Raw genomic sequence first — 24557 nt, 5'->3', positions numbered from 1 at the left:
ACAGAATTAATCTTTCTTGTTGGATAGACTTCTTTATTATGATATAGTGTCCTACTATATCATTATAGTCTTTCATTTAAATCTAGTTTGTCTGATATAAGGATGGCTATTCTACCTTTTTAAAAAATGTCCATTAGCATGATAAATGGTTCTCCACCCCCTCACATTCAATGTGGAAGTGTTTTTGCATCTAAAATTGGTTTTTTATAAGCAGTATATTGATAGGTCCTCGTTTTTATCCATTCTGATACCCTCTTTTGACTGGGGCACTAAGTCCATTTACATTCAGAGTAATTACTGAAAGATAATGAATTTAGTGACATTGTATTACTTTAAGTTGCCGTTCCTATAGATTGTCGCTTCCCTTCTGGTCTTTGTCACTTTTGGGCTCTCTCTCTCCACTCAAAAGATCCCTTTTAATATTTCTTGCAGGGCTGGTTTAGTGTTTATAAATTTCTCTTATTCTGTTGTTAGGAATGCAAACTGGCACAGCCACTCTGGAAAACAGTATGGAGGTTCCTCAAAAAGTTAAAAATATAACTACCCTATGACCCAGCAAATGCACTACTAGTTATCTATCCAAAGCATATAAAAATAGTCATTTGATGGGGCACATGCACCCCAATGTTTATAGCAGCAATGTCCACAATAGCCAAACTATGGAAAAAGCCCAGAAGTCCATGAACAGATGAATGGATAAAGAAGATGTGATATATATATATATATATATATATATATATATATATATATACACACACACACACACACACACACACACAAACACACAATGGAATATACTCAACCATCAAAAAGAATGAAATCTTGCCATTTGCAATGACATAGAGGGAACTAGAGGGTATAATGCTAAGTAAGTCAGTCAAAGAAAGACAAATACCAAATGATTTCACCCATATGTGGAATTTAAGAAATAAAACAGATGAACATAGGGAAAGGGATGGAAAAATAAAATAAGATAAAAACAGAGAGGAAGGCAAACCATAAGAGACTCTTAACTATAGGAAACTAACTGAAGTTTGCTAGAGGGGAGATGGTGGGGATGGGGTATTTGGGTGATGAGAATTAAGGAGCACACTTGATATAATGAGCACTTGGTGTTATATGCAACTAATGAATCACTAAACTCTACCCCTGAAAACAATAACATACTCTATGTTAACTAGATTGAATTTAAATTAATTTCTTTTAATTAAAAAAAAAGACAGAGCTAAAACACTACAATATAAATAGAGAAGAAAATTCAAAATTATTAAAATAGTAAAAAATAGATAAAAGGCATTTCTCTAGCTATGACAGAGTAATATATTCTGGACTATCTTACTTCCCCATCGTAAACAACTACACAACTGGATACACTATATAAAACAACTGACTTTAGACAAAGGACAGCATAGAACAGTGATCCATGAATAAGAGGGGAAAAGAGATATAGTCTACAACCATCCCACCTTTCTTCCTTAAGGCACAGTCTGATCTCCAGCACAAGGAAGAGGACCTGAAGAGAGCATAGTCTGAGTTGAGGAGACAGAAAAAAATATTAAAAGAAATAATGGCTAAAAAGTTTTTGGTTTGATGAAAAGTACATTCATAGATTTGAGAATCTCAATGAATCCTAGGCAGAAAGATACAAAGAAAATCATACTGAAACATATAATTATCAAACTGATGAAAACCGGTGAAGCAGCTAAAGAAAAGAACCATTATATACAGAAATATAAAATTAAGAAAGGCTAGGAGGAGCTAAGATGACAGTGTAGTAGGATTCTAGGTTCATCTCATCCTTTGAACACAACTAGATAACTTTAAAATTATTCTGAATACCTTAGAAATCAAGGTAGTTCTGAAGACTAACAGAACAAATTCCGCAACTAAAGGGAGAAAAGAAGCCACATCAAAGAAGGTAGGAAATGCAAAGATATGGTTTGGGAGAGAAGCAATCATGGGTGCTGCAGAGAGGAGGAAGCTGTGTCAAGGAGAAAATCCAAAGACAGAGGATCACACAGGTGAATGGATAAGGAGAAGCCAGGAGAAGTTTTCCCAAAGCCACTGGCTGGGACGATGAGAGGGACTGCAACCAGAGGGGTTAAAGACTAGAGTTTTACTGGAGGTGGGCTTCGCTGGGATAGAGCACTAAAGGCACTAGCCTGCTCCTGGAGAGAAGGCAGGCAAACAATTAGGGGGCAGATGGTGTAGAAACTGTGATCTGGAGAACACCCGGAGCACATGGGGAAGAGACTGATCCCTCTCTTTGGAGTGCGTCCTTGAGAGGTAGCATTCACAGAGACACTTCTCTAAGAACAAAGGAGCCAGCAGTCACCATTTCCCTTCCCCACCTCTCAGGATAAATGCAGAGCCACCACAGGAAGCAGCTCAGCCCCAACACTGGCTGCCTAACCTACTTATATCAAGTCCCACACTGGCATGAATGCCCTTCTATGTTAAACTTACCTCAGTCCCAGCATGGTGAGGCCCTCCCCCGCCTTCTTTCTCAAGTTTACCTCAGTCCCATCATAATGGGCACCTTCCCAGAAGACTAGCAGAAACCCCTGCCCACACCATGACTTCTGACCAGAGACTTCTGCAGGGCTTCAATTGTATTGGAAGTAGTAGCAGGTTTCATTTAACCTAGTTAAAACTTGCCATATTCTGGTCAAGGACTAAACATTGCCCACTGCAGGCAAGCAGAGCCTCTGCAGATGACGGGCCTGAAGAATAGAGCAGCCAAAACACAACAGCAGAGTGGATGCAGCACACACCAGAGACACTATCTGAAGTGCCAGACCCTGAAAATATATGACCTCTTCTTCATAAAGCCATTACTCTCAGGAGCAGGGAACATAACTGGCTTTTTTAATACAGAGAGGAAGACAAAGACAGACAAAATGCGAAGATGGAGGAATTCCTCCCAAATGAAAGAATAGCATAAGGTCATAGCCAGAGATAGCAAAACAGATATAAGTCTGTTTTAACAAGTCTGATGGTGAATTTAAAGCAACAATCATAAGGATATTCACCAGGCTTGAGAAAATAATAGAAGACTTCAGGGAACACCTCACTGCAGATAAGAGTTAAAATAAGAAAAACGAATCAGTCAGAAATGAAAAATAAAAACTGAAATTCGAAAAAGACTTGATGCAATGAACACAAGGATGGAAGAAGCAGAGGGATGAATAAGTGATTTAGAAGATAAAATAATAGAAGTTGATGAAGCTGAACAAGAGGGGAAGAACAATTATGGAATACAACATAGACTTAACTAACTCAGTGACTCCATCAAACATAATAACATCCGTATTATAGGAGTCCCAGAAAAAGAAGGGAGAAAAAGGGGGAGAAAATTTGTTTTAGGAAATAATAGCTGAAAACTTACCTAATCTGAGGAAGGAAACAGACATCCAGATCCAGGAGACACAGAGAACTCCCATCAAAATCAGCAAAAGCAGGCCAACACCAAGACATATTGTAATTAAATTTGCAAAATGTAGTGATAAATAAAAAACCTTAAAGTCAACAAGACAAAAGAAGTCCATAACTTATAAGAGAAGACCCATAAGGCTAGCTGCATATCTCTCAATGGAAACTTGGCATGTTAGAAGAGAGTGGCATGATATATATAAAGTAATGAATGGGAAAAATGTGCAGCCAAGAATACTCTATCCAGAGAGGCTATCACTCAGAATAGGAGAGACAAAGAGTTTTCCAGGCAAATAAAAAAATCTTTAAGAAAAAAAAGAAATCAATATCTGGGCCCTGGGTATACATATTGTTAATGAGGTGTCATTTGTTTTAGGCCCTCTCAGCAGACAGAACTAGGAATTATATGTACATATACCAAACAATGAGTATACACATATTTAATATTACTTCTCTTTATCTGTATCTATATTAACCTAATCAAAGGTTCATATCAATGTCTCTGACTAAACTAATATCACATTGTTCATATTAGTTTTTTTCCTTTCCTTGTTTTCAACCTTCTCCAACAGTCAAAAATTTTGTTCTCATTTTTGAAAGAATTTTTTAAAGATTATAAGAATCTAGGTTGACAGGTTTTTATTTTTTTATTTTTTTTGGTTGACAGGTTTTTAAAAATATTTTATTTATTTATTCATGAGAGAAACAGAGAGAGAGAGGCAAAGACACAGCAGAGGGAGAGGCAGGTTCCCCGCAGGGAGTCTGATGTGGTACTCGATCCCAGGACTCCAAGATCATGCCCTGACCCCAAGGCAGAGACATTCAGCCACTGAGCCACTCACTTGGGTTGACAATTTTTTCATTCAATATTAAAGCTGTTGTTACACTGTGTTCCATCAGACACATTTTCTCATGAGAAGTCTTCTGCAATTCTTAACATTAAAAAATTAAATTTTTTTTATTTTTATTTTTTTCAAGTTTTTATTTAAATTCCAGTTAGTTGGGGCACTTGGTTAGCTCAGTTGACTAAGAATTTGCCTTTGACTCAGGTCACGACCCAGGATCTTGGGATCAGGCCTTGTGTCAGGCTCCCCACTCATTGAGAAACCTGCTTCTCCCTCTGTCTCTCTGCCTGCTGCTCCCTTCCGCTTGCGCTCCCTGTCAAAAAAAAAAAAAAAATCTTTTAAAAAAATAAAAAGTAAATTCTAGTTAGTTAACAAACAGTGTAATATTAGTTTCAGGTGTAGAATTTAGTGATTCAACGCTTACATACAACAGCCAGTGCTCATCCCCACAAGTACCCTCCTCCGTCCCCATCACCAATTTAACCCATCTGCCCACCCATCTTCCCTCTGGTAACCATCAGTTTGTTCTCTATAGTTAAGAGTCTATTTTTTTGTCTTCCTCTATCTCTCTTTCCCCCTATGTTCATTTGTTTTGTTTCTTAAATTCCACATATGAGTGAAATCATATGATAATGATCTTACTCTAATTATTTCACTTAGCATATTCTTTAGCTCTATCTACGTTGATTATTATTTATTTATTTGAGAAATAGTGGGGAAGGGGCAGAAGGAGAAGGAAAGAAAGTCTTAAGCAGACTCTGTGCAGAGCACGGAGCCCAACATAAGCCTGGCTCTCATGACCCTGAGCTCATGACCTGAGCCAAAACCAAGAGACAGACATGTAACCAACTGCTCCACCAAAGCATCCCTGAGATATTTATTTCTAATACTATTCTCCAGTTTAAAAAATTAAGCAGAGCTCCTTTAAGTCATGAACATCAGTGCTGAAGAGGAATGGGAAAATAAAATATGAATTTGCCTAAGAGGTACCAGGAAGTAAGGAAATGATAGTGGTATATCGAAAGGACATAGACACTACAGTGTTTGACCTGGAACATTTTGAACACTGAGAGGGGGAAAATAGATCAATCTCTCATGCGCAAGAATTCCAAATAACTTACATGGATATTCTGCTTAAGAAGATGGAGTTTAATTTCCTTTCACACATTCTTGCATGTGGTTATGCTTAGTGACTTGCTTCCAAAGAGTAGTACATGGAAAAGAGCCCAAAATATAACTTTGTGGTGGAGAAACCTGGTAAACACTACCTAAGCCATATTATCAAGGTTAACATAATCAGTGATCATTCATGTTGGTAGCATGTACCCTTAATATATAAAGAAATGAGCATGGCACTTCACCTTTGTGGTCTTCCTTTCCAAATCACATAACCTCAGTCTAACCATGAGACAATCAGATGAAGCCAAAATCAAAGCACAATCTACAAAATACCTGGTCAGTAGTTTTCAAATTGTCAAGGTCATCAAGCCCAAGGAAAGCTAGAGAAAATATCAGTGACCAGAGGACTCTAGGGAAGTATCACAATTAAATGTTATATGGTGTTCTAGATAGCCACTTGAAACAGAAAAATGACATTAGGTAAAAATTAATGAAATCTAAATAAAGTGTGAAGTTTAGGTAATAGTTATGCATGATTGTTTCTTTGTGACAAAGGCACTGTAGTAATTCAGATACTGATAATAGAGGAACCTGGATGAGGAGTATGTAGGAACTCTATTATCTTTGCAATATTTATGTAAACCTAAAATTATTTTAAAAGATTTATATAATTTTTTAAAAGATGGGAAAATAAATACTCTTTTAGACAATCTAAAGCTGAAAGAATTTACCAAGAGACCTGTAAAAATATTAGATAAAGTTCTTTAGACAAAAAGAAAATGATGCCAGATAGAAATGCAAAACTACATAAAGAAGTGAAAAATATTGAAAATGATAAACATGTGAATGAGGATTTTAAAATGTAGTTTTTACCTATCTAAAATTATTTAAACAATAATTTATTGTGTAACATAATTTACTATGGATTTCAAGAAGGGTAGAAGTAAAAATTTCCCAAATCTTGGGGAAGATATAGACATTCAGGTACATGAAGCTCAAAATCTCAAAGCAGGATAAACCCAAAGATAACCCAGAGAAACATCATAATCAAAGTCTCAACCCAAAGAAAAGAAGAGAATTTTAAAAGCGGCATAAGAAAAGAGACTCATCATATGTAAGGAAATGTATATGGATATGAGTGAACTCAGCAGAAATGTTGCAGAACAAGAGGGAGTGAATAATATATTCAAAACATTCAAAATGAAACACTGCAACCAAGAATACTATACCTGGCAAATCTGTCCTTCAGATACTAAGATACATTTCAAACAAATACAAAGAGAGTTCATCACCACTAGATTTGCCTTAAAAGGAATGCTAAAGGGAGTTCTTTTTTTTTCATATATATTTTTTATTGGAGTTCGATTTGCCAACATATACCATAACACCTAGTGCTCATCCTGACAAGTGCCCCCCTCAGTGCCCATCACCAAGTCACCCCATCCACCACCCACCTTCCTTTCTACCACCCCTTGTCCGTTTCCTGAGTTAGGAGTCTCTCATGTTCTGTCACCCTCACTGATATTCCCACTCATTTACTCTCCTTTCCTCTTTAATCCCTTTCATTATTTTTAATATTCCCCAAATGAATGAGACCATATAACATTTGTCCTTCTCCGATTGACTTACTTCACTCAGCATAATACCCTCCAGTTCCATCCACGTTGAAGCAAATGGTGGGTATTTGTCATTTCTAATAGCTGAGGAATATTCCATTGTAGAAATATACCACAGTTTCTTTATCCATTCATCTTTTGATGCACACTGAGGCTCCTTCCCCAGTTTGGCTATTGTGGATGGATTGCTGCTATAAACATTGGGGTGCAGGAGTCCTGCTGTTTCACTGAATCTGTATCTTTGGGGTAAGTCCCCAGCAGTGCAATTGCTGGGTGGTAGGGCAGTCTATTTTTAACTCTTTGAGGAACCTCCACGTGGTTTTCCAGAGTGGCTGTACCAGTTCACATTCCCACCAACAGTGCAATAGGGTTCCCCTTTCACCACATCCTCTCCAATATTTGCTGTTTCCTGTCTTGTTAATTTTCACCATTCTCACTAGTGTGAGGTGGTATCTCATTGCAGTTTTGATTTGTATTTCCCTGATGGCAAGTGATGCAGAGCATTTTCTCATGTGCTTGTTGGCCATGTGTATGTTTTCCTTGGTGAAGTTTCTGTTCATGTCTTTGGCCCATTTCATGATTGGATTGATTGTTTCTTGGGTGTTGAGTTTCATAAGCTTTTATAGATCTTGGATACTAGCCCTTTATCTGATAGGTCATTTGCAAATATCTTCTCCCATTCTGTAGGTTGTCTTTTAATTTTGCTGATTGTTTCTTTTGCTGTGCAGCAGCTTTTGATCTTGATGAAGTCCCAATAATTCATTTTTGTTTTTGTTTCTCTTGCCTTTATGGATGTATCTTGCAAGGAGTTGCTGTGGTCAAGTTCAAAAAGGGTGTTGCCTGTGTTCCTCTCTAGGATTTTGATGGATCCTTGTCTCACATTTAGATCTTTCATCCATTTTGAGTTTATCTTTGTGTATGGTGTAAGAGAATGGTCTGGTTTCATTCTTCTGCATGTGGCTCTCCAATTTTCCCAGCACCATTTAGTGAAGTGACTGTCCTTTTTCCAGTGGATAGTCTTTCCTGCTTTGTGGAATATTAGTTGACCATAGAGTTGAGGGCCCATTTCTGGGTTCTCTATTCTGTTCCATTGATCTATGTGCCTGTCTTTGTGTCAGTACCACACTGTCTTGATGACCACAGCTTTATAGTATAACTTGAAATCTGGCATTGGATGCTCCCAGCTCTGGTTTTCTTTTTCAATATTCCCCTAGCTATTCAGGGCCTTTTCTGATTCCACACAAATTGTAAGATGATTTGGTCCAACTATGTGAAGAAAGTCCATGGTATTTTGATAGGGGTTGCATTAAAAGTGTAAATTGCCCTAGGTAGCATTGACATTTTCACACTATTGATTCTTCCAATCCATGAGCTTGGAATATTTTTCCATCTCTTTATATCTTCCTCAAATTCTCTCAGAAGTGTTCTGTAGTTTGTATGGTATAGATCCTTTACCTCTTTGGTTACGTTTATTCCTAGGTATCTTATGCTTTGGGGTGAAATTGTAAATGGGATTGATTCCTTAATTTCTCTTTCTTCAGGTTCATTGTTAGTGTACAGAAAAGCTACTGATTTCTCGGCATTGATTTTGTATCCTGCCACACTGCCTAATTGCAATCTGAGTTCTAGCAATCTTGGGGTGGAGTCTTTTGGGTTTTCTACATACAGCATCATGTCATCTGTGAAGAGGGTGAGTTTGACCTCTTCTTTGCCAATTTGAATGCCTTTTATTTCTTTTTGTTGCCTGATTGCTGAAGCTAGGACTTCTAGTACTATGTTGAATAGCAGTGGTGAGAGTGGACATCCTTATCTGTTCCTGATCTTAGGGGAAAGGCTCCCAGTGTTTCCCCATTGAGAATGATATTTGCTGTGGGCTTTTCGTAGACGGCTTTTAAGATGCTGAGAAATGTTCCCTCTATCCCTACACTCTGAAGAGTTTCGATAAGGAATGGATGCTCTATTTTGTCAAATGCTTTCTCTGCATTTATTGAGAGGATCATATGGTTCTTGTTTTTTGTCTTGTTGATATGATCCATCACGTTGATTGCTTTATGAGTGTTGAACCAGCCTTGCATCCCAGGGATAAATCCCACTTGGTCATGGTGAATAATCTCCTTAATGTATGGTTGGATCCTATTGGCTAGTATCTTGTTGAGAATTTTTGCATCTGTGTTCATCAGGGATATTGGTCTATAATTCTCCTTTTTGGTGGGGTCTTTGTCTGGTTTTGGAATCAAGGTGATGCTGGCCTCGTGAAACAGTTTGGAAGTATTCCATCCCTTTCTATCTTTCAGAACACCTTTAGTAGCATAGGTATTGTTTCTTCTTTAAACGTTTGATAGAATTCCCCTGGGAAGCCATCTGGCCTTTGGGAGGTTTTTGATGCCTGCTTCAATTTCCTCCCTTGTTATTGGCCTGTTCAGGTTTTCTATTTCTTCCTGTTCCAGTTTTGGTAATTTGTAGTTTTCTAGAAATGTGTCCATTTCCTCTAGATTGTCTAATTTATTGTCGTATAGCTGCTCATAACACATTTTTAAAATCGTTTTTATTTCCTTGTTATTGGTGTGATCTCCCCTTTTTCATTCATGATTTTATTAATTTGAATCTTTTCTCCTCTCTTGTTAATAAGGCTGGCTAATGGTTTATCTATCTTATAATTCTTAAAAGAGCCAACTCCTGGTTTTGTTGATCTGTTCTACAGTCCTACTGGTCTCTATTTCATTGAATTCTGCTTGAATCTTTATTAACTCTCCTCTTCTGTTTGGTGTAGGTTTTATTGGCTGCTTTTTCTCCAAGTTCCTTTCGGTGTCAGCTTAGCCTGTGTATTTGAGTTCTACAATTTTTTGAGGGATGCTTGTATTGCGATGCATTTCCCTCTTAGGCTGCTTTTGTGGTATCCAAAAGATTTTGAATGGTTGTATCTTCATTTTCATTAGTTTCCTTGAATCTTTTTAATTCTTGTCTAATTTCCTTGTTGGCCCATTCATCTTTTAGCAGGATGCTCTTTAACCTCCATGTGTTTGAGTTTCTTCCAAATATCTTTTTGTGATTGAGTTCAAGTTTCAAAGCATTATGGTCTGAAAATATGCAGGGGACAATCCCAATCTTTTGGTATCAGTTAAGACCTGATTTGTGACCCAGGATGTGGTCTATTCTGGAGAAAGTTCCATGTGCACTTGAGAAGAATGTGTATTCAGTTGTGTTCGGATGCAAAGTTCTGTAAATATCTGTGAAACCCATCTGGTGCAGTGTTATCATTTAAAGCTCTTGTTTCTTTGGTGATGTTGTGGTTAGACGATCTGCCATTTACAGAAAGTGCCGTGCAGAAGTCTCTCAGTTTTAATGTATTATTATCTAAGTATATCTTTACTTTGGTTATTAATTGATTGATATACTTGCCAGCTCCCACATAGGGGCATAAATATTCATAATTTTTAGGTCTTCTTGTGGAGAGACTCTTTAAATATGATATAGTGTCCCTCTTCATCTCTTACTACAGTCTTTGGGATAAACCTTATCTGATATGAGGATCTGCTTTCTTTTGAGGACCATTTGAATGGTAAATGGTTCTCCAACCTTTCATTTTTAGGCAGAAGGTGTCCTTAGGTCTAAAATGAGTCTCTTGTAGACAACAAATAGATGGGTCTTGCTTTTTTATTCTGTCTGAAACCCTGAGTTTTTGGATGAGACCATTTAGCCCATTCATGTTCAGAGTTACTATTGAAAGATATGAATTTAGTGTCATCATAATACCTATTCAGTCCCTGTTTTTGTGGACTTTGAGCTTCCTCTTTCTTTTACAGAGTTCCTCTTAATATTTCTTGCAGAGCTGGTTTGGTGGTCACATGTTCTTTCAGTTCCTGCCTGTCTTGGAAGCTCTTTATCTCTCCTTCTATTTCGAATGAGAGCCTTGCTGGATAAAGTATTCTTGGCTGCATATTCTTCTCATTTAGGACCCTGAATATATCCTGCTAGTCCTTTCTGGCCTGCCAGGTCTCTGTGGAGAGGTCTGCTGTTAATCTAATATTTCTCTCCTTGTAAGTTAGGGATCCCTTGTCTGTTGCTGCTTTAAGGATCTTCTCTTTGTCTTTGGAATTTGCAAGTTTCACTATTAAATGTCAAGGTGTTGACAGTTTTTATTGATTTTAGGGGGGAGCCTCTCTATCTCCTGGATCTGAATGCCTGTTTCCCTCCCCAAATTAGGGAAGTTCTCAGCTATTATTTGTTCAAATATGATTTTTGGTCCTCTGTCCCCCTAGGTGCCCTCTGGAACCCCAATTATATGTAGATTTTTCCTTCTGAGGCTGTCATTTATTTCCCTTAACTTTTCCTTATGGTTTTTTGTTTTTCTCTTATATCCTCAGCTATCTTCCTTGCCATCAACTTGTCTTCTGTGTCACTCACTCTTTTTCTACCTCATTAACCCTTGTTGTTAGGACCTCCAGTTTGGATTGCATCTCATTTAGTTGATTTTTAATTTCGGCTTGATTAGATCTAAATTCTGCAGTCATGAAGTCTCCTGATTCCTTTATGCTTTTTTCCCGAGTCACCAGTAGCTTTATAATTGTGCCTCTGAATTGGCTTTCTGACACTGAATTTTAATCCAAATTCTGTAACTCTGTGGGAGAGGTACTGTTTCTGATTCTTTCTTTTGTGGTGAGTTCTTCTTTCTAGTCATTTTGTTCAGTGCAAAGTGGCTATAGGAGTGGGCTGAGTCAAGAATATCAACCACGACCTAAGTAAATTTCACCCTAGATGACTCTGCCAAGGTTGAAACCAGAAATTGAAAACAAATATCTGAATGAATTAAAACAAAAGGACCACTAATGTGAAAAAAACAATTTTAAGACAAAGTAGTAAAAAATAAAAGGCCAGGATTCCTAAAGAAGAAGAGAAAATAAAGAAGAAAAAAAAAGAAAAGAAAAAGAAAAAAAAGGAGAAGTAAAAGAAGGGGGCCTGGGGGATGGTGGTGGTGACAAAGTTGTAGTGGAAGGAGAATGTAGTCTACCTGAGGGGTTCTAAAGGGTGATCCTGTTGTTTCTGAGTGTATTAAGTTCTGTATGTTAGAAGATGCTCAGTCCCAAATTTATATAAACCAGAAATACCTGTAGAGGGCCCCAACATTGACCACCAAAACATAAGTGAGATAAAAGAGGGGGGCAGATTGGGAATGAGGAATCTCACAGAACGAACCAGCATGGTATACCACTTGGTTCTGGGTTCATGCTGGTCATTTTTTAGAAGGTATTAACTTCCATCATTGTATAACAAAATGAGGCAGAGAAAACAAGAAACACAAAACAAACAAACAAACAAAAAAACATATCTTGTATATTTCTACAAATTAAGTTGAGTATATTGAAGGGAATCAGAAATGGAAAATATATCTAGGACCTGTAATTGTAGAAATATGAAAGTCAAAAAGGAAGAATCTTAAAAATGAAGAAGTGGTAAAATATTGTAGTTAAGGTGGGAAAAGAGAAAAAACTTGCCCCTCCTGTGGTTCTGCCCAGTTTCCCTGCTAAGAACCTCTCTGTCCGGGAAGAATCTGGTTTGGATTTTTAAAGTTCCCACATCTTTGGGGCTGGGTTTTCCTGTCCTGGAGGCTTTTGCTGCCCGGCCTTAGCCCGGCTCCTTGTGGGGCCCATCCCCCACTGGATTCTTTTTAATTTTTTTCCCCCTTCCTACCTTGTTAGAAGCGCAAACTCTTCTCTCTGTAGTGTTCTGGCTGTTCTCTCTTTAAATCCCATGTTGGATTCATAGGTGTTCAGGATGATTGAAAGTTATTTAGATCTAGGTCAGTTGGTGGGGAAAGGTGACTTGGGGACCCTACTCCTCTGCCATCTTTCCCCGCCCCTAAAGGGAGTACTTTAAATTGAAATAAAAGAAGGCTAAATAACATTAAAACATATAAAAATATAAAGAATACTACTAAAGATACTTATGTAGTCAAATTCAGAGTACTCTAAAACTCTGTGAGTATAAATCACTTTTAACTCTAGTATAAAAATTCAAAGATAAAGATATTAGAGACAGCTGTAACTACAATAATTGCTAATGTATACACAATATGAAAAGATGTATGGTGTGACACCACTAGTTTAAATGTTGGAGAAAAGTGAAAGTATAAAGTTTTTGTATGCAATTGAAGTTAAATTGCTAACGATAGATTTAAAATAGACTGTTACAACTATAAGATTTTTTTAAAGATTTTATTTATTTATTCATGAGAGACACAGAGAGAGAGAGAGACAGAGACAGAGACACAGGCAGAGGGAGAAGCAGGCTCCATGCAGGGACCCCGACATGGGACTCGATCCCGGGTCTCCAGGATTGTGCCCTGGGCCGAAGGCAGGCAGGGAACCACTGAGCCACCCAGGGATCCCCTATAAGATATTTTATGTAAGCCTTATGATAAGTACCTTGAATAGATACACAACAATAACAAGAAAGGAATTAAAGCATACCACTATCAAAAAAAAATCAAGAAAGAAATCACAAAGGAAGATAGCAAGAGAGAAAAAAAATTACAAACAGAAGACAATTAACAAAATGGCGGTAGTAAGTCTTTACCTATAAATAATGTCTTTAAACATAAATGGATTGAATTCTCCAGTCAAGGTAAAGAGTGGCTAAATGGATTAAAAAACAGAATACAGAGACACCTGGGTGGCTCAGTGGTTGAGCATCTGCCTTTGGTCCTGGAGTCCTAGGATTGAGTCCCACTTTGGGCTACCCATGAGGAGCCTGCTTCTCCCTCTGCCTGTGTCTCTGCCTCTCATTCTGTGTCTCTCGTGAATACATGAATTAAAAAGAATAAAAAAGAATACAACATGATATCTACAAGAGACTAACTTTAAGAACATTCATAGGCTGAAAGTGTGAGGATGGAGAAAGAGATTCCATACAAAAGGTAACCAAAATAGAATGGGGTGGAGGGATACTTAAATCAGACAAAATAGACTTTCAGTCAAAATTGAACAAAAGAGGGAAAAAGAAAATCACTATATACTTATAAAGGGATTAATTCATCAAGATGCTGTAACAGTTGTAAATATACATACACCCAACAATGGAACATGTAAATATAATAAGCAAATACTATCAGAACTAAAGGGGAAAACAGCAATAACATAAGGGGGCTTTCATACCCACCTGTATCAATGGATAGATCATCCAGACAGAAACACACACACACACACACACACACACACACACACACACAAATAAAAAACAAAAACAAAAAAACTCCAGCCAGCTGGAATAGCACTATAAACCATATAGGCCTGGCAGATGTACACAAAACATTCCATCCAAAAGTAATAGAATATACATTCTTCTCAAGCATACATAGAATATTCTCCAGGATAAATCACATCTTTGGTCACAAAACAAGTCTTAATAATTTAAGAAAATTGAAATCATATCAAGTATCTTTTCTGATCACAATGGTATATAAAACTACAAATCACTACAAGGAGAAAACTGAAAAAAAAAAAAAAAGCAAATATGTGGAGATTAGACATGCTACTGAACAACCAATGGATCAAAGAAGATATCAAAAGCAAAATCCAAATGAAAATAGAAAAACAATACACCAAAATTTATGGGATGTAGCAAAAACAGTTCTAAGAGTGCTGTTCATAGCCATAACTGCCTATGTTAAGAAAAAAAGAGAGTTCAAATCCCTATGAAGAAGGAGTTGGTCACTTCCTTCTTCCCTCCCTCCTTTCTTTCTTTTCTTCTTTCTTTCTTTCTTTCTTTCTTTCTTTCCTTTCTTTCTTTCTTTCTTTCTTTCTTTTTCTTTCCTTTGTCTTTCTTTTCCTTTTTCCTTCCTTCTTTTTTATCTTTTTTTAAAGATTTATTTATTTATTCATGAGAGACAGACAGAGAGAGAGAGAGAGAGAGAAAGAGAGAGAGAGAGAGAGAGGCAGAGACACAGGCAGAGGGAAAAGCAGGTCCCATGCAGGGAGCCTGACGTGGGACTCGATCCCGGGTCTCCAGGATCACACCCTGGGTTGAAGGCGGCGCTCAACTGCTGAGCCACCCGAGGCCATCCTCTTCTTTTTTATCTTTTTCCTTCCTTTCTTTTTCTCCTTCCTTCTTTCCTTCCTTCCTTCCCTCACTTCCCTACCCATCCCCTCCCCTCTCCTTTCTCTCCCTTTTTTTTTTTTTCTTTCTTCTCTTGGAGTTTATAATCTCTTGCTTCCTCCTGTGTCTGTCTATGGTACTTCAGGTTCCCTGTAGCTGCCTCAAGCTGTCTTGCTCTCTTCTGTTCTCTGTAGGCTAAAGATTTCTAGAGTATGTCATATTCCATCAGTACTCCAAATCAGGCAAGACAAAAACCAGTCCCTTAGAAGTCCCCACAAAGCTGGAATGTTTGATGCATGCATCACTGTTCCCTTTCCCCTGAGAAAGAGGGCACCAAACTATATCATCTTTTGTCTATCACATGGGTTCTCTGGAATCACAGCAAAATGCCCAGCTATCTTTTGTTCTCATGGGTTACTAGGCATCTAGCATTTAGTTTCCAAAAGCATTCCAAGATAGGTGAGGCAGAAATCAGTACCCCAGTCAGCCCCCAAAAGCTGGAATGTTGGACACATGACGCAACTCTTTCCCTCCCCAGGGAGAAGCCATGAGTTGGAGGCTTTCTCCCACTTGTTCCATACTGAGTTGGGGAGGACTACCGTAACTGAGTATGTGCTGGTACAAACCTTAGCTTTTGTTTTCAATGACCCTCACTTTGCCCTTTCCTGTCAGCACTTAGATTTAGGCAGAATAAAAATTAGTCCCTTGAGCAGCCCCCTGAAAACTCTGTAAGTTTGGTACACGTTTCAGTCTTGAAGGAGATGCCAGAAGCTGAGACGGGTCCCACGGTAACACCCCGCTGAACTGAGGACAATGATTGTGGCTACTAATTGCCAGGGTTTTCCTACTGGCTTTGATGTAACTAGTTTTGTGTTTACATGGGGTGTAAGAGCCTCTTTACTGGTATCTGTATTTCTCACAAAGGGAATTTGTCTACGTATTGTTGCTGGATACTGGTTTCCATGGGAGGAAGGAGAAACTGGAGCATCCTGCTGACATTGTTACCCAATATATACTGTTATTTTTCTTCCCTTTCAACGTGTAAACTGTGAGGAGATGGGACACTTTCTGCGGGCCACTTGGCCTAATGGGCTAAATAGTAGAGCAGAGATTAAACCTAGGTGTCTAATTCCTAAGCTTAGGCTCTCAAACCACTATGAACTACCGTCATCATATACAGGGATGTATTAGAGGGAAAGACATGATTATGATATTTGTTTTAAAAAATAATGATTCAAAGTATATCAAGGATGGAAAGGAAGGAAACGTTTGAGATTTTTTTTAAGATTTTATTTATTTATTCATGAGAGACATAGAGGCAGAGACATAGGCAGAGGGAGAAGCAGGATCCCTGCAGGGAGCCTGATGCGGGACTTGATCCCAGGACTCCAGGATCACGATCTGAGCCAAAGGCGAATGCTCAACCACTGAACCACCCAGGTATCCCAATGTTTGAGATTTCTCTAGCCCTCCTACATGACTTAGTATTCTCTTGCCTAGACTTGCCAATTACTAACATTACGATAATTACTGGTCTATTTTTCAAATGTTTCTTATAAGCACAGTTCCAAGAAAAGTAATGGCTTCAGTTATTTTCAGATAGGAGGCCAAGGTTATTTTAAAATTATATTATTCACATATTCTTAATAAAGGCTTCTTGCTTTGGAAATTATGGCCGGAAAATATGAACCAAAATGTATCTGCCATCTGTTACTGCTAAGAAAAGATAGAACTACACCTCATTTCTCTCTGAGAAGTGTCTTCATGACTGACAGGAAGCTCTATTGTTTATATACTACAACTCAAATTCATTTTTCAAAAGACTGCCTGATGACCCATTTGGAACAGAAAAATCTGAAAAACATAGTACTTGCTGCAACAGATCATTAGATTCAGAGTGATCTCTTGATATAAGCTTTTTGTTTCACTTTACCTAATTCCAGACAATGATTCTATTTTCTTTCCATATGTTATCTTTTGGAGCAAAATAAGGATAAATTATCTTATTTCAAATATCTCTAACAATTTAGAGATATTTAAATGTAGCAACATCACCACATGGTCAAAATCATAGTGAAATCATAAAAAAATTAAGATATGTCAGGTGGCACCTGAGTGATGCTATTGGTTAAGCATCTGACACTTGGTTTCAGCTTAGGTTGTAATCTCAGGGTCTGGGATCCAGCCCTCTTCACACTCTGAGGAGAATCTGCTAGGATTCTCTCTCCATCTCCCTCTGCCTCTACTGTCCATGCTCTCTCTCTCTCTCTCTCTCTCTCAGTTTCTCTCAAATAAATACATAAATAAGTAAGTAAATAAAATAAATAAATCTTAAAAGCGAGGTCAGAATATACAGATGAGATGATTTTCTAACATATACAATACTTTAAAATCATTTCAAATAATTTTTAAACACTAAATTTTGATATTTTCTTTTAAAATATTTTACCAGTGAATTTACTCAGTGGTTTTTCCTACAGTAACAGAAAATTTATAGAAGATCAAGATACTTAGTCTAAAGACAATAAATACCCATATATTTATACAAGATACATCTCAAATTTCTTTGACATTTTGAGTGGAATACAAGGGTAGAAAATATTTCCTACAAACTAAAAATTATAAGCCTGATAATAATTAAGAATGCAACTTAACCTCAACTATCCATACAGTACACATTCTACTGCTGCATATAGTTAGTTCCAAGTTCTTTTTTAAAGTTCTGATACCTATTATATCATTTTAATTCTGCTACACATAATAACTATTTTAAAATCCAGAGCAGTAATTGTCATACTAAAAGGCCTTGTTAACAATGTAGATCCCTGAGGTACTCTGTCAGTCTTAAAGGACAAACCAGGCACCAATTTTAATTAATTCAACATATACTTATTGAGCATTTTGTTATATACCAGGCACAATTCCAGGCTATGAGGGACACAGCAGTGAACAAAAAGACCAAAATAATACTCTCATGGAGTTTACCTTCTAAAAGGGGAAGGTATACAATAAACAACACAAGAACAAAAAACTTGATAGAGAATATGTCAATAATAAATCCTATAAAGAGAATTAAATCAGGGTAAAGGGATTGAGGGGGTCAGAGGGAATACTTCTTGATAAGGAAACATGGGAGTAGAGTTCTAAAGTTTATGATGGAGTGAGCCACACAGACATCCAAAGTAAGACAGAAAATGAAAAAAGTCCATAGACCCTGGGATGAGGCATGATGACCTTTTCACAGGGAATGGGAATGAGTTAGAAAAGATTTTAGCAGGCTGCATCATGTGCATTTTTGAGATCATAGTAAGGACTTCAGATTTTAATCTAAGTTAATAAGAAGCAGATGGAAAATTTCACCTGACATGAATTTTGAAAAATTCCCTTCCTTTGCAAGAGTGATGACAAGGACACCATTGGAAACTACTGCAATAATCCAGGCAAATGTTAATGGTGATAAAGCAGAAAGGATTTGCAAGAATGCCAGAAAAAGAGGGGAGTTAAAGACTATACCAAGGTTTCTAGTAAAGGCCTCTGGTAAATATAAAGTGCCAGGTGGTGACACTGGTAGGCTATAGGAAGAGCTGCTGTATGTTTTAAAGGAGGAAAGGGATGGAATCAAGTATAATTTTTCAGTTTAAGTGTAAGGGGACACTTTTAAATGTTCACATAGAAATGACAAATAGGCATTTCATGAGCCCGACTGATATTCAAAGAAGTGATCAAGATTAAAGATAAATACAAGGGAGTCATCAACATGTTATTGGTGTTTAAAGCACTGTGAGATTAAGAGGTCAGGAAGATAAGAAAGTAGCCAGGGAGGTAAGAAAGTGTATGCTGTGGAATTCAAGTGAAGAAAGAGTTTCAAGAAGTTGTGATTGCTGATAGGTAATCTAGGATACACCCTGAGAAAGGATGAGCAGACTTGGAGGCCACTGAAACTCAACAAGAGCAGCTTCCATGGAATGGTTGAGATGATATTCTGGGGAGAATAGGTTCAAAAGAAGGGAGGAAGTAGAGGCAACAAGTATGGACAACAAGAGTGGTTTCAATTTAAAGGAACCTGAGAAATGAGATATGTACTTGGGGTAAGACATGAGATCAAAGAGGATTTGTGGATTTCTAAATGACTTTTAGTATGTTTTGTAAATATTTCACAGGGGATGATCTGTAAGGGTAAGGGAAATGAAAGACAAAAGGAGCAAGGTAGTAGGTTGTAGCAGATGGGCACCAGTGCTCAGAGAAGGGATGAGCCTTAGATAGAACAAAGCTTCTTCATATTGAAAAGACTGAAGGCAGAATTTGGGAGCACAAATGTATGTACATGCATGTAGTTTCAGTGATAGGAGATGAGATTTCTTTCTTTATTTTCCTGATTTTTTTTTCTCAGTAAAATAACAAAGTTATTAACTAACAGTGAGGAGGTGGAGGTGGGGTTGGACATTTGATGAAAGAGGAGAAGGTGCAAACTAATTGTCTACAAAAGTGGAAAAAGTGAGTGGATTAGGGGAAAATGGTAGGATTGCTCGGCAGCACTAAGAACCTCTTTATAATTAGTCATGAATTTTATGAAATTTTTTCCCAGCCAGGTGAGTTTGTGTGAAGGCAAACATTCTCTGTTTGCCAGAATGTGAATGCCAGGTGGTGACAGAGGCAGAGATTGTAATGATTCACTTACAAGCCAAAGAATGCCAAAGGTTGCCAGCCCTCACTAGACGCTGAGAGAGGCATGTAATGGATTCTTCCTCAAAGTCCTCAGAAGAAACCAACTCTGCTGGCACCTTGATTTTGGATTTCTAGCTTTCAGAATTGGGAGAAAATTAATTTCTGTTCTTGTAGATCACCTAGTTTGTGTTTCTTTGTTTTGGCAGCATTGTGAAATACAGGTGGCAAGGACAAGCATTAGTGAATTCATTATAAATTAGGGATGGATTTTTCTCTGAACATAGGAATTTTCACTTGCAGGTATAAAATTTTGTCCATCAAGTGCTTATCCTAAATGCAGCCTGAAATATGCCCCAATCATCTTAAGAGAATTGTTATTTGTTAATTCAATTTTTATATGCTTTCTTTTTTGGATCTTTTTATAATGAGGTATTATAAAACATCATTCCTATCCCTGAAGTATCTCACTGCAAACACTTTTTAATTCTTCTTATCCTTATTGTTTGCTTCCTGTCTTTAAATCTGTTCTCTATAGTTGACCAAGCATTTCCTTACATGACTTTTAAAAGCTAAAATTATTTAATTAATAAAAAAATATGAGCATGCATTAACACAAGAGCATTAAACATATGTATGCATTACCAGTGCAATTTATATGTTATTAAAATAAAGTTACCGAGGCTAATAATCTAATAGAGATGGAAAATTTGTATTAACAATACATAATTTGAAGTAATACTCTAAAATCCAGAGTGCAAATTCTAATTAGCATCCTGTAATTCTGCTACAAAATCATTGGCTTATAAAATTCAGATATCAGCTTCATCTTGCTAACAATTCGTGCAATAAATTTTCAGAAGCAAGATGTATAAATTCAAGCTTATATATCCTCCATTTTTCTAGCATATATGTATAGCACAAAATTAATATATGTAAAAGCCTCACTTAACTGATAACAATTTTCATGTTGCAAACATTCATCAAAGAGGTATGAAGGTCTTGCATCTAAAACTTTTTGATGATTGTGTTCCACATTTAATAATCATCAAATTTAAGTGAAGCAAATTATTATTCAACACAATGTAAACAGCCTGACTTCTGATATGCTGTAATGACTATATTAGTAAGTAGTATTTTCTGTTTGTAAATACTAAGATCTCTTCTTTTTTTCTGCAAGACTTTTAGATCTAATTATTTTCTTAAAAGTTAATACTATTTTATAATGGTATTTTTAAAATCTTATGGAGTTAGTCAATGACCTCCAACTTAATCATCTGGTTTTAGCAAAGGATGAGAAAATTGCCTTTAATTTTAATTCTAACTAAGCACATTTTAACAATGATAGCAAAGTCTCTTTACATGAAGTGAAAATTTAGCAACTTAACATGGTAATTAGTATTTATAACTTAACTTCCCTATCCAGCTTCTATTAAAAAGGACTTTATGAGCGCAGGGTAGTGGGTGAAGAAGAGAAAGAATTAATTTTAACGATTTATATTTCACTGAAGAGTAGACTGAGCAACCCAAACTAATAACCAGTTAAAATTACTTCTCTAGTTGTATTTAGTAAACAGGTGCAACTGAAATCTTAATTTACAACTTCCTTTCATCAAATTCTTCCTGGAAGATTTGTCTTAAATACTCTTTTCTGTATATAATTAGCAACAGGGACACTATTCAGAAGATTTGTCAGCATAGTCTGCATCATAACCCTGCAAAATATATAGCAGAAGTTTAGATAGGAATGCTTTGCATTAATGCCAGGAGTTACTGGAAGAGAGAGAATCTCCTCTTCAGGGGACAGTTTAAGACAGTGCATGTTCTATTTAACTGAAGAGTGAAATTTTAAAAGGTTCTAGATAACTTCTGAAGATTTTTTTCAACTTTGTAATAATATCCAATAATTTTTACTTATAGTCACATATAAAAGACAGAGAATGTTATATCATTTAATAGCTATATTGAAACTAAAATTTGAGTACTTAGGCTTACATAGACAGGAAGTATACCAACTTTCAAAACAATGAATTATAGTAAACCACATACTTAGGCAAATAACACTTCCCCTCCAAGTATATGACCTCTCACCCTTTTATTCCCCAGCTTTTTGAGGAATACCTTGCAAACAAAAAATTGCACATAATTAGTGTATACAATTTGGTGGGTTTGAGCATATATTATGTTACATTATTATATTACACTTATATTACCATCACCATAATAAAAGTAATAAATATATCCATTAACTCTAAGTTTCCTTGTGTCCTTTTGTTTTCTTTTGGAAGGGACACTTAGTATGATAGCTAATCTTTTAAAATTTTAAGTGTACGATACCTTATTGTTAACTATTGGCACCTTATTATACAGTAGATCTCTGGAACTTACCCATCTTATATAACCATAATTTTATACACATTGAACAACAATTCCTCAATACCTCTCCCCCCATCCTCTATAAACTACCATTGTATTGTTTACTTCTATATGCTTGACCATTGTAATTACCTCATTTAAGGAGAAGCATGCAACATTTGCCCTTCTGTGACTGATTTAATTCTTTTGGCATAATGTCTTCCAGGTCCGTCAATGTTATTTTAAATGGTAGGGTTTCTTTCTTTTTAAAGGCTGAATGAATTCCAGTGTATGTCTATACCACATTTTCTTTATTCATGTGTCTTGTCGATTGATAAAATTTGAGTTGTTTTCATAACTTGGCTCTTGTGGATAATGATGTAATGAAAACAGAATGCAGATACCTCTCTAAGATCCCAATTTCAATTATTTTAGGGATTTACCCAGAAATGGGACTGCTGGATTATACGGTAGTTCTATTTTTAATTTTTTTGACAAACTGCCATACTGTTTTCCATAATGGCTGCAGCATTTTACATTTTACATTGGAACCCTGCACAGGGGTTCTAGTTTCTACACAACATCATCAATACTTTCTTTTGCTCTTTGACAATAATCAACCTAACAGTTGTGTGGTGATATCTCATTGTGGTATTGTTTTGCATTGCCCTCATCATGAGTGATGTTGAGCATCTTTTCTATTTCTGTTAGCCATCTGTATGTCTTCTATGGAGAAATGTCTGTCCATGCCTTCTGCCCATTTTAAATTGGATTATTTGGGAAAGAGGGTTTGGTGTTGAGTTGTATGAGTTCTTTACATATTTTGGAGACTCTTTATTGGGTATATGCCTTGCAAATATCTTCTCCCATTCCATAAGTTGTCTTTTAGTTCTGTTTTATGTTTCTTTTGTGGTGCATAAGCTTTTTATTTTGATGTAGTCCCAATAGTTTATTTTTGCTTTTGTTTTCCTGGCCTCAGGAAATATACCTAGAAAGATGTTTCTATGGCCAATGCCAGAGAAATTACTGCCTGGACTTTCTTCTAGTATTTTTATGGCTTGAGTGAATGGACTCTCATTTAAGTCCTTAATACATTTTGAGTTTATTTTTGTGTATAGTGTAAGAAAGTGGTCCAGTTTCATTCTTTTGCATGTAGCAGTCCAGTTTTCCTAACACCATTTATTGAAGTTACTGTCTTTTTCCCATCACATGTGCTTGCCTCCTTTGTCAAAGATTACCCTTATGTCTTCCAGAAATTTTATGGTTTCACGTCTCATGTTTAAGTGTTTAATTCATTTAAAGTTCATTTTCCCTTGATGCTTGACCAGATCCTTTAGCTAGGACATCAAATAAATTTGCTTCTTTTGCCAGGTCAACCAAATTGCCATTTGCCAAAACACGGTAGACAGACAGAAATCTAATCTTTTCTTCATTTCTTATTTGTTGTATTAACTAGTAAATATGTTCTTGCTATATTAACTACTAAATATGCAGCATTTGAAGATAAATAACAAAGGATTAAGTTATTTGTTTAATAAATAGTAAATAAGGCCTTTGTCTTCAGGGTAGGGTTAAATCATTTCCATTAAAGAGGCCCATTAACTTTTCAAGCTATCAAGCCTCCATATCCAGTTTCCACAGCAACAAAAATCTATTTTCTACTCTTGTTGATCTTCCAACCAGTTTAAAAATATAGCAAGTGTACATAACACCAAAATACTCCAGAATTTTCCGCTACAATTTAACCAACCTTTAGTTAACAAGGATATCAACTATTCTATGTTTAGATTTTCTTGTATTTACTTCCTTTAATTGAGAAATTATATTTATTGTTCAATTAATCTTTGTACAAATTATGTTAAAAGTTGGTTACAGAAATATATGGAAATAAATAGCAATTCTAAATTTCATAAAGACTACTTGTAATACATCTTGGAAATAGTTTAGTGAGCTCACCATGCTCTATTGAGCCATATCATCAATTGAAATTGGTAGGATGAAGGCTTAGAATTTGAGTTGGAAAGTTTTTATCTTGAGCCCACGGGGTGTATTTATGTAAATATTTTTCTCATTCCAGTTGTTCAGTTTTCATATTCTACACATAATTTTGCACTTATATTTTAGGTAAAACCATGCTTTTAAATCTCAGAAATTTAGTTGTAGTTGCCATTATCTCATTCAGATAAGAATTCTTATTGTCTGGAGAGGAGGATTTATTTGTTGGTTGGGTAGGGCTTGAGAAAGCTGAATTTCAGAGCTCTAGCATTTACATTATTTATGAGAGGAGTTAAAAATAAAACTGGTCATCTAAAATCTGTACCCACTGAATATGTCATATTTAGTGCTTCAAAAACTGTTCTCTTTGTACTGGGTGATTGTAAAGAGACCAAAATGAAGTAAGCGGGAATGAGTGCCTCAGGTAAAGCATGCAAATAAT

Source organism: Canis aureus, chromosome 7 (assembly GCF_053574225.1).
Source record: "Canis aureus isolate CA01 chromosome 7, VMU_Caureus_v.1.0, whole genome shotgun sequence".
Lineage (NCBI taxonomy): Eukaryota > Metazoa > Chordata > Mammalia > Carnivora > Canidae > Canis > Canis aureus.
This window is presented reverse-complemented; position numbering follows the sequence as displayed.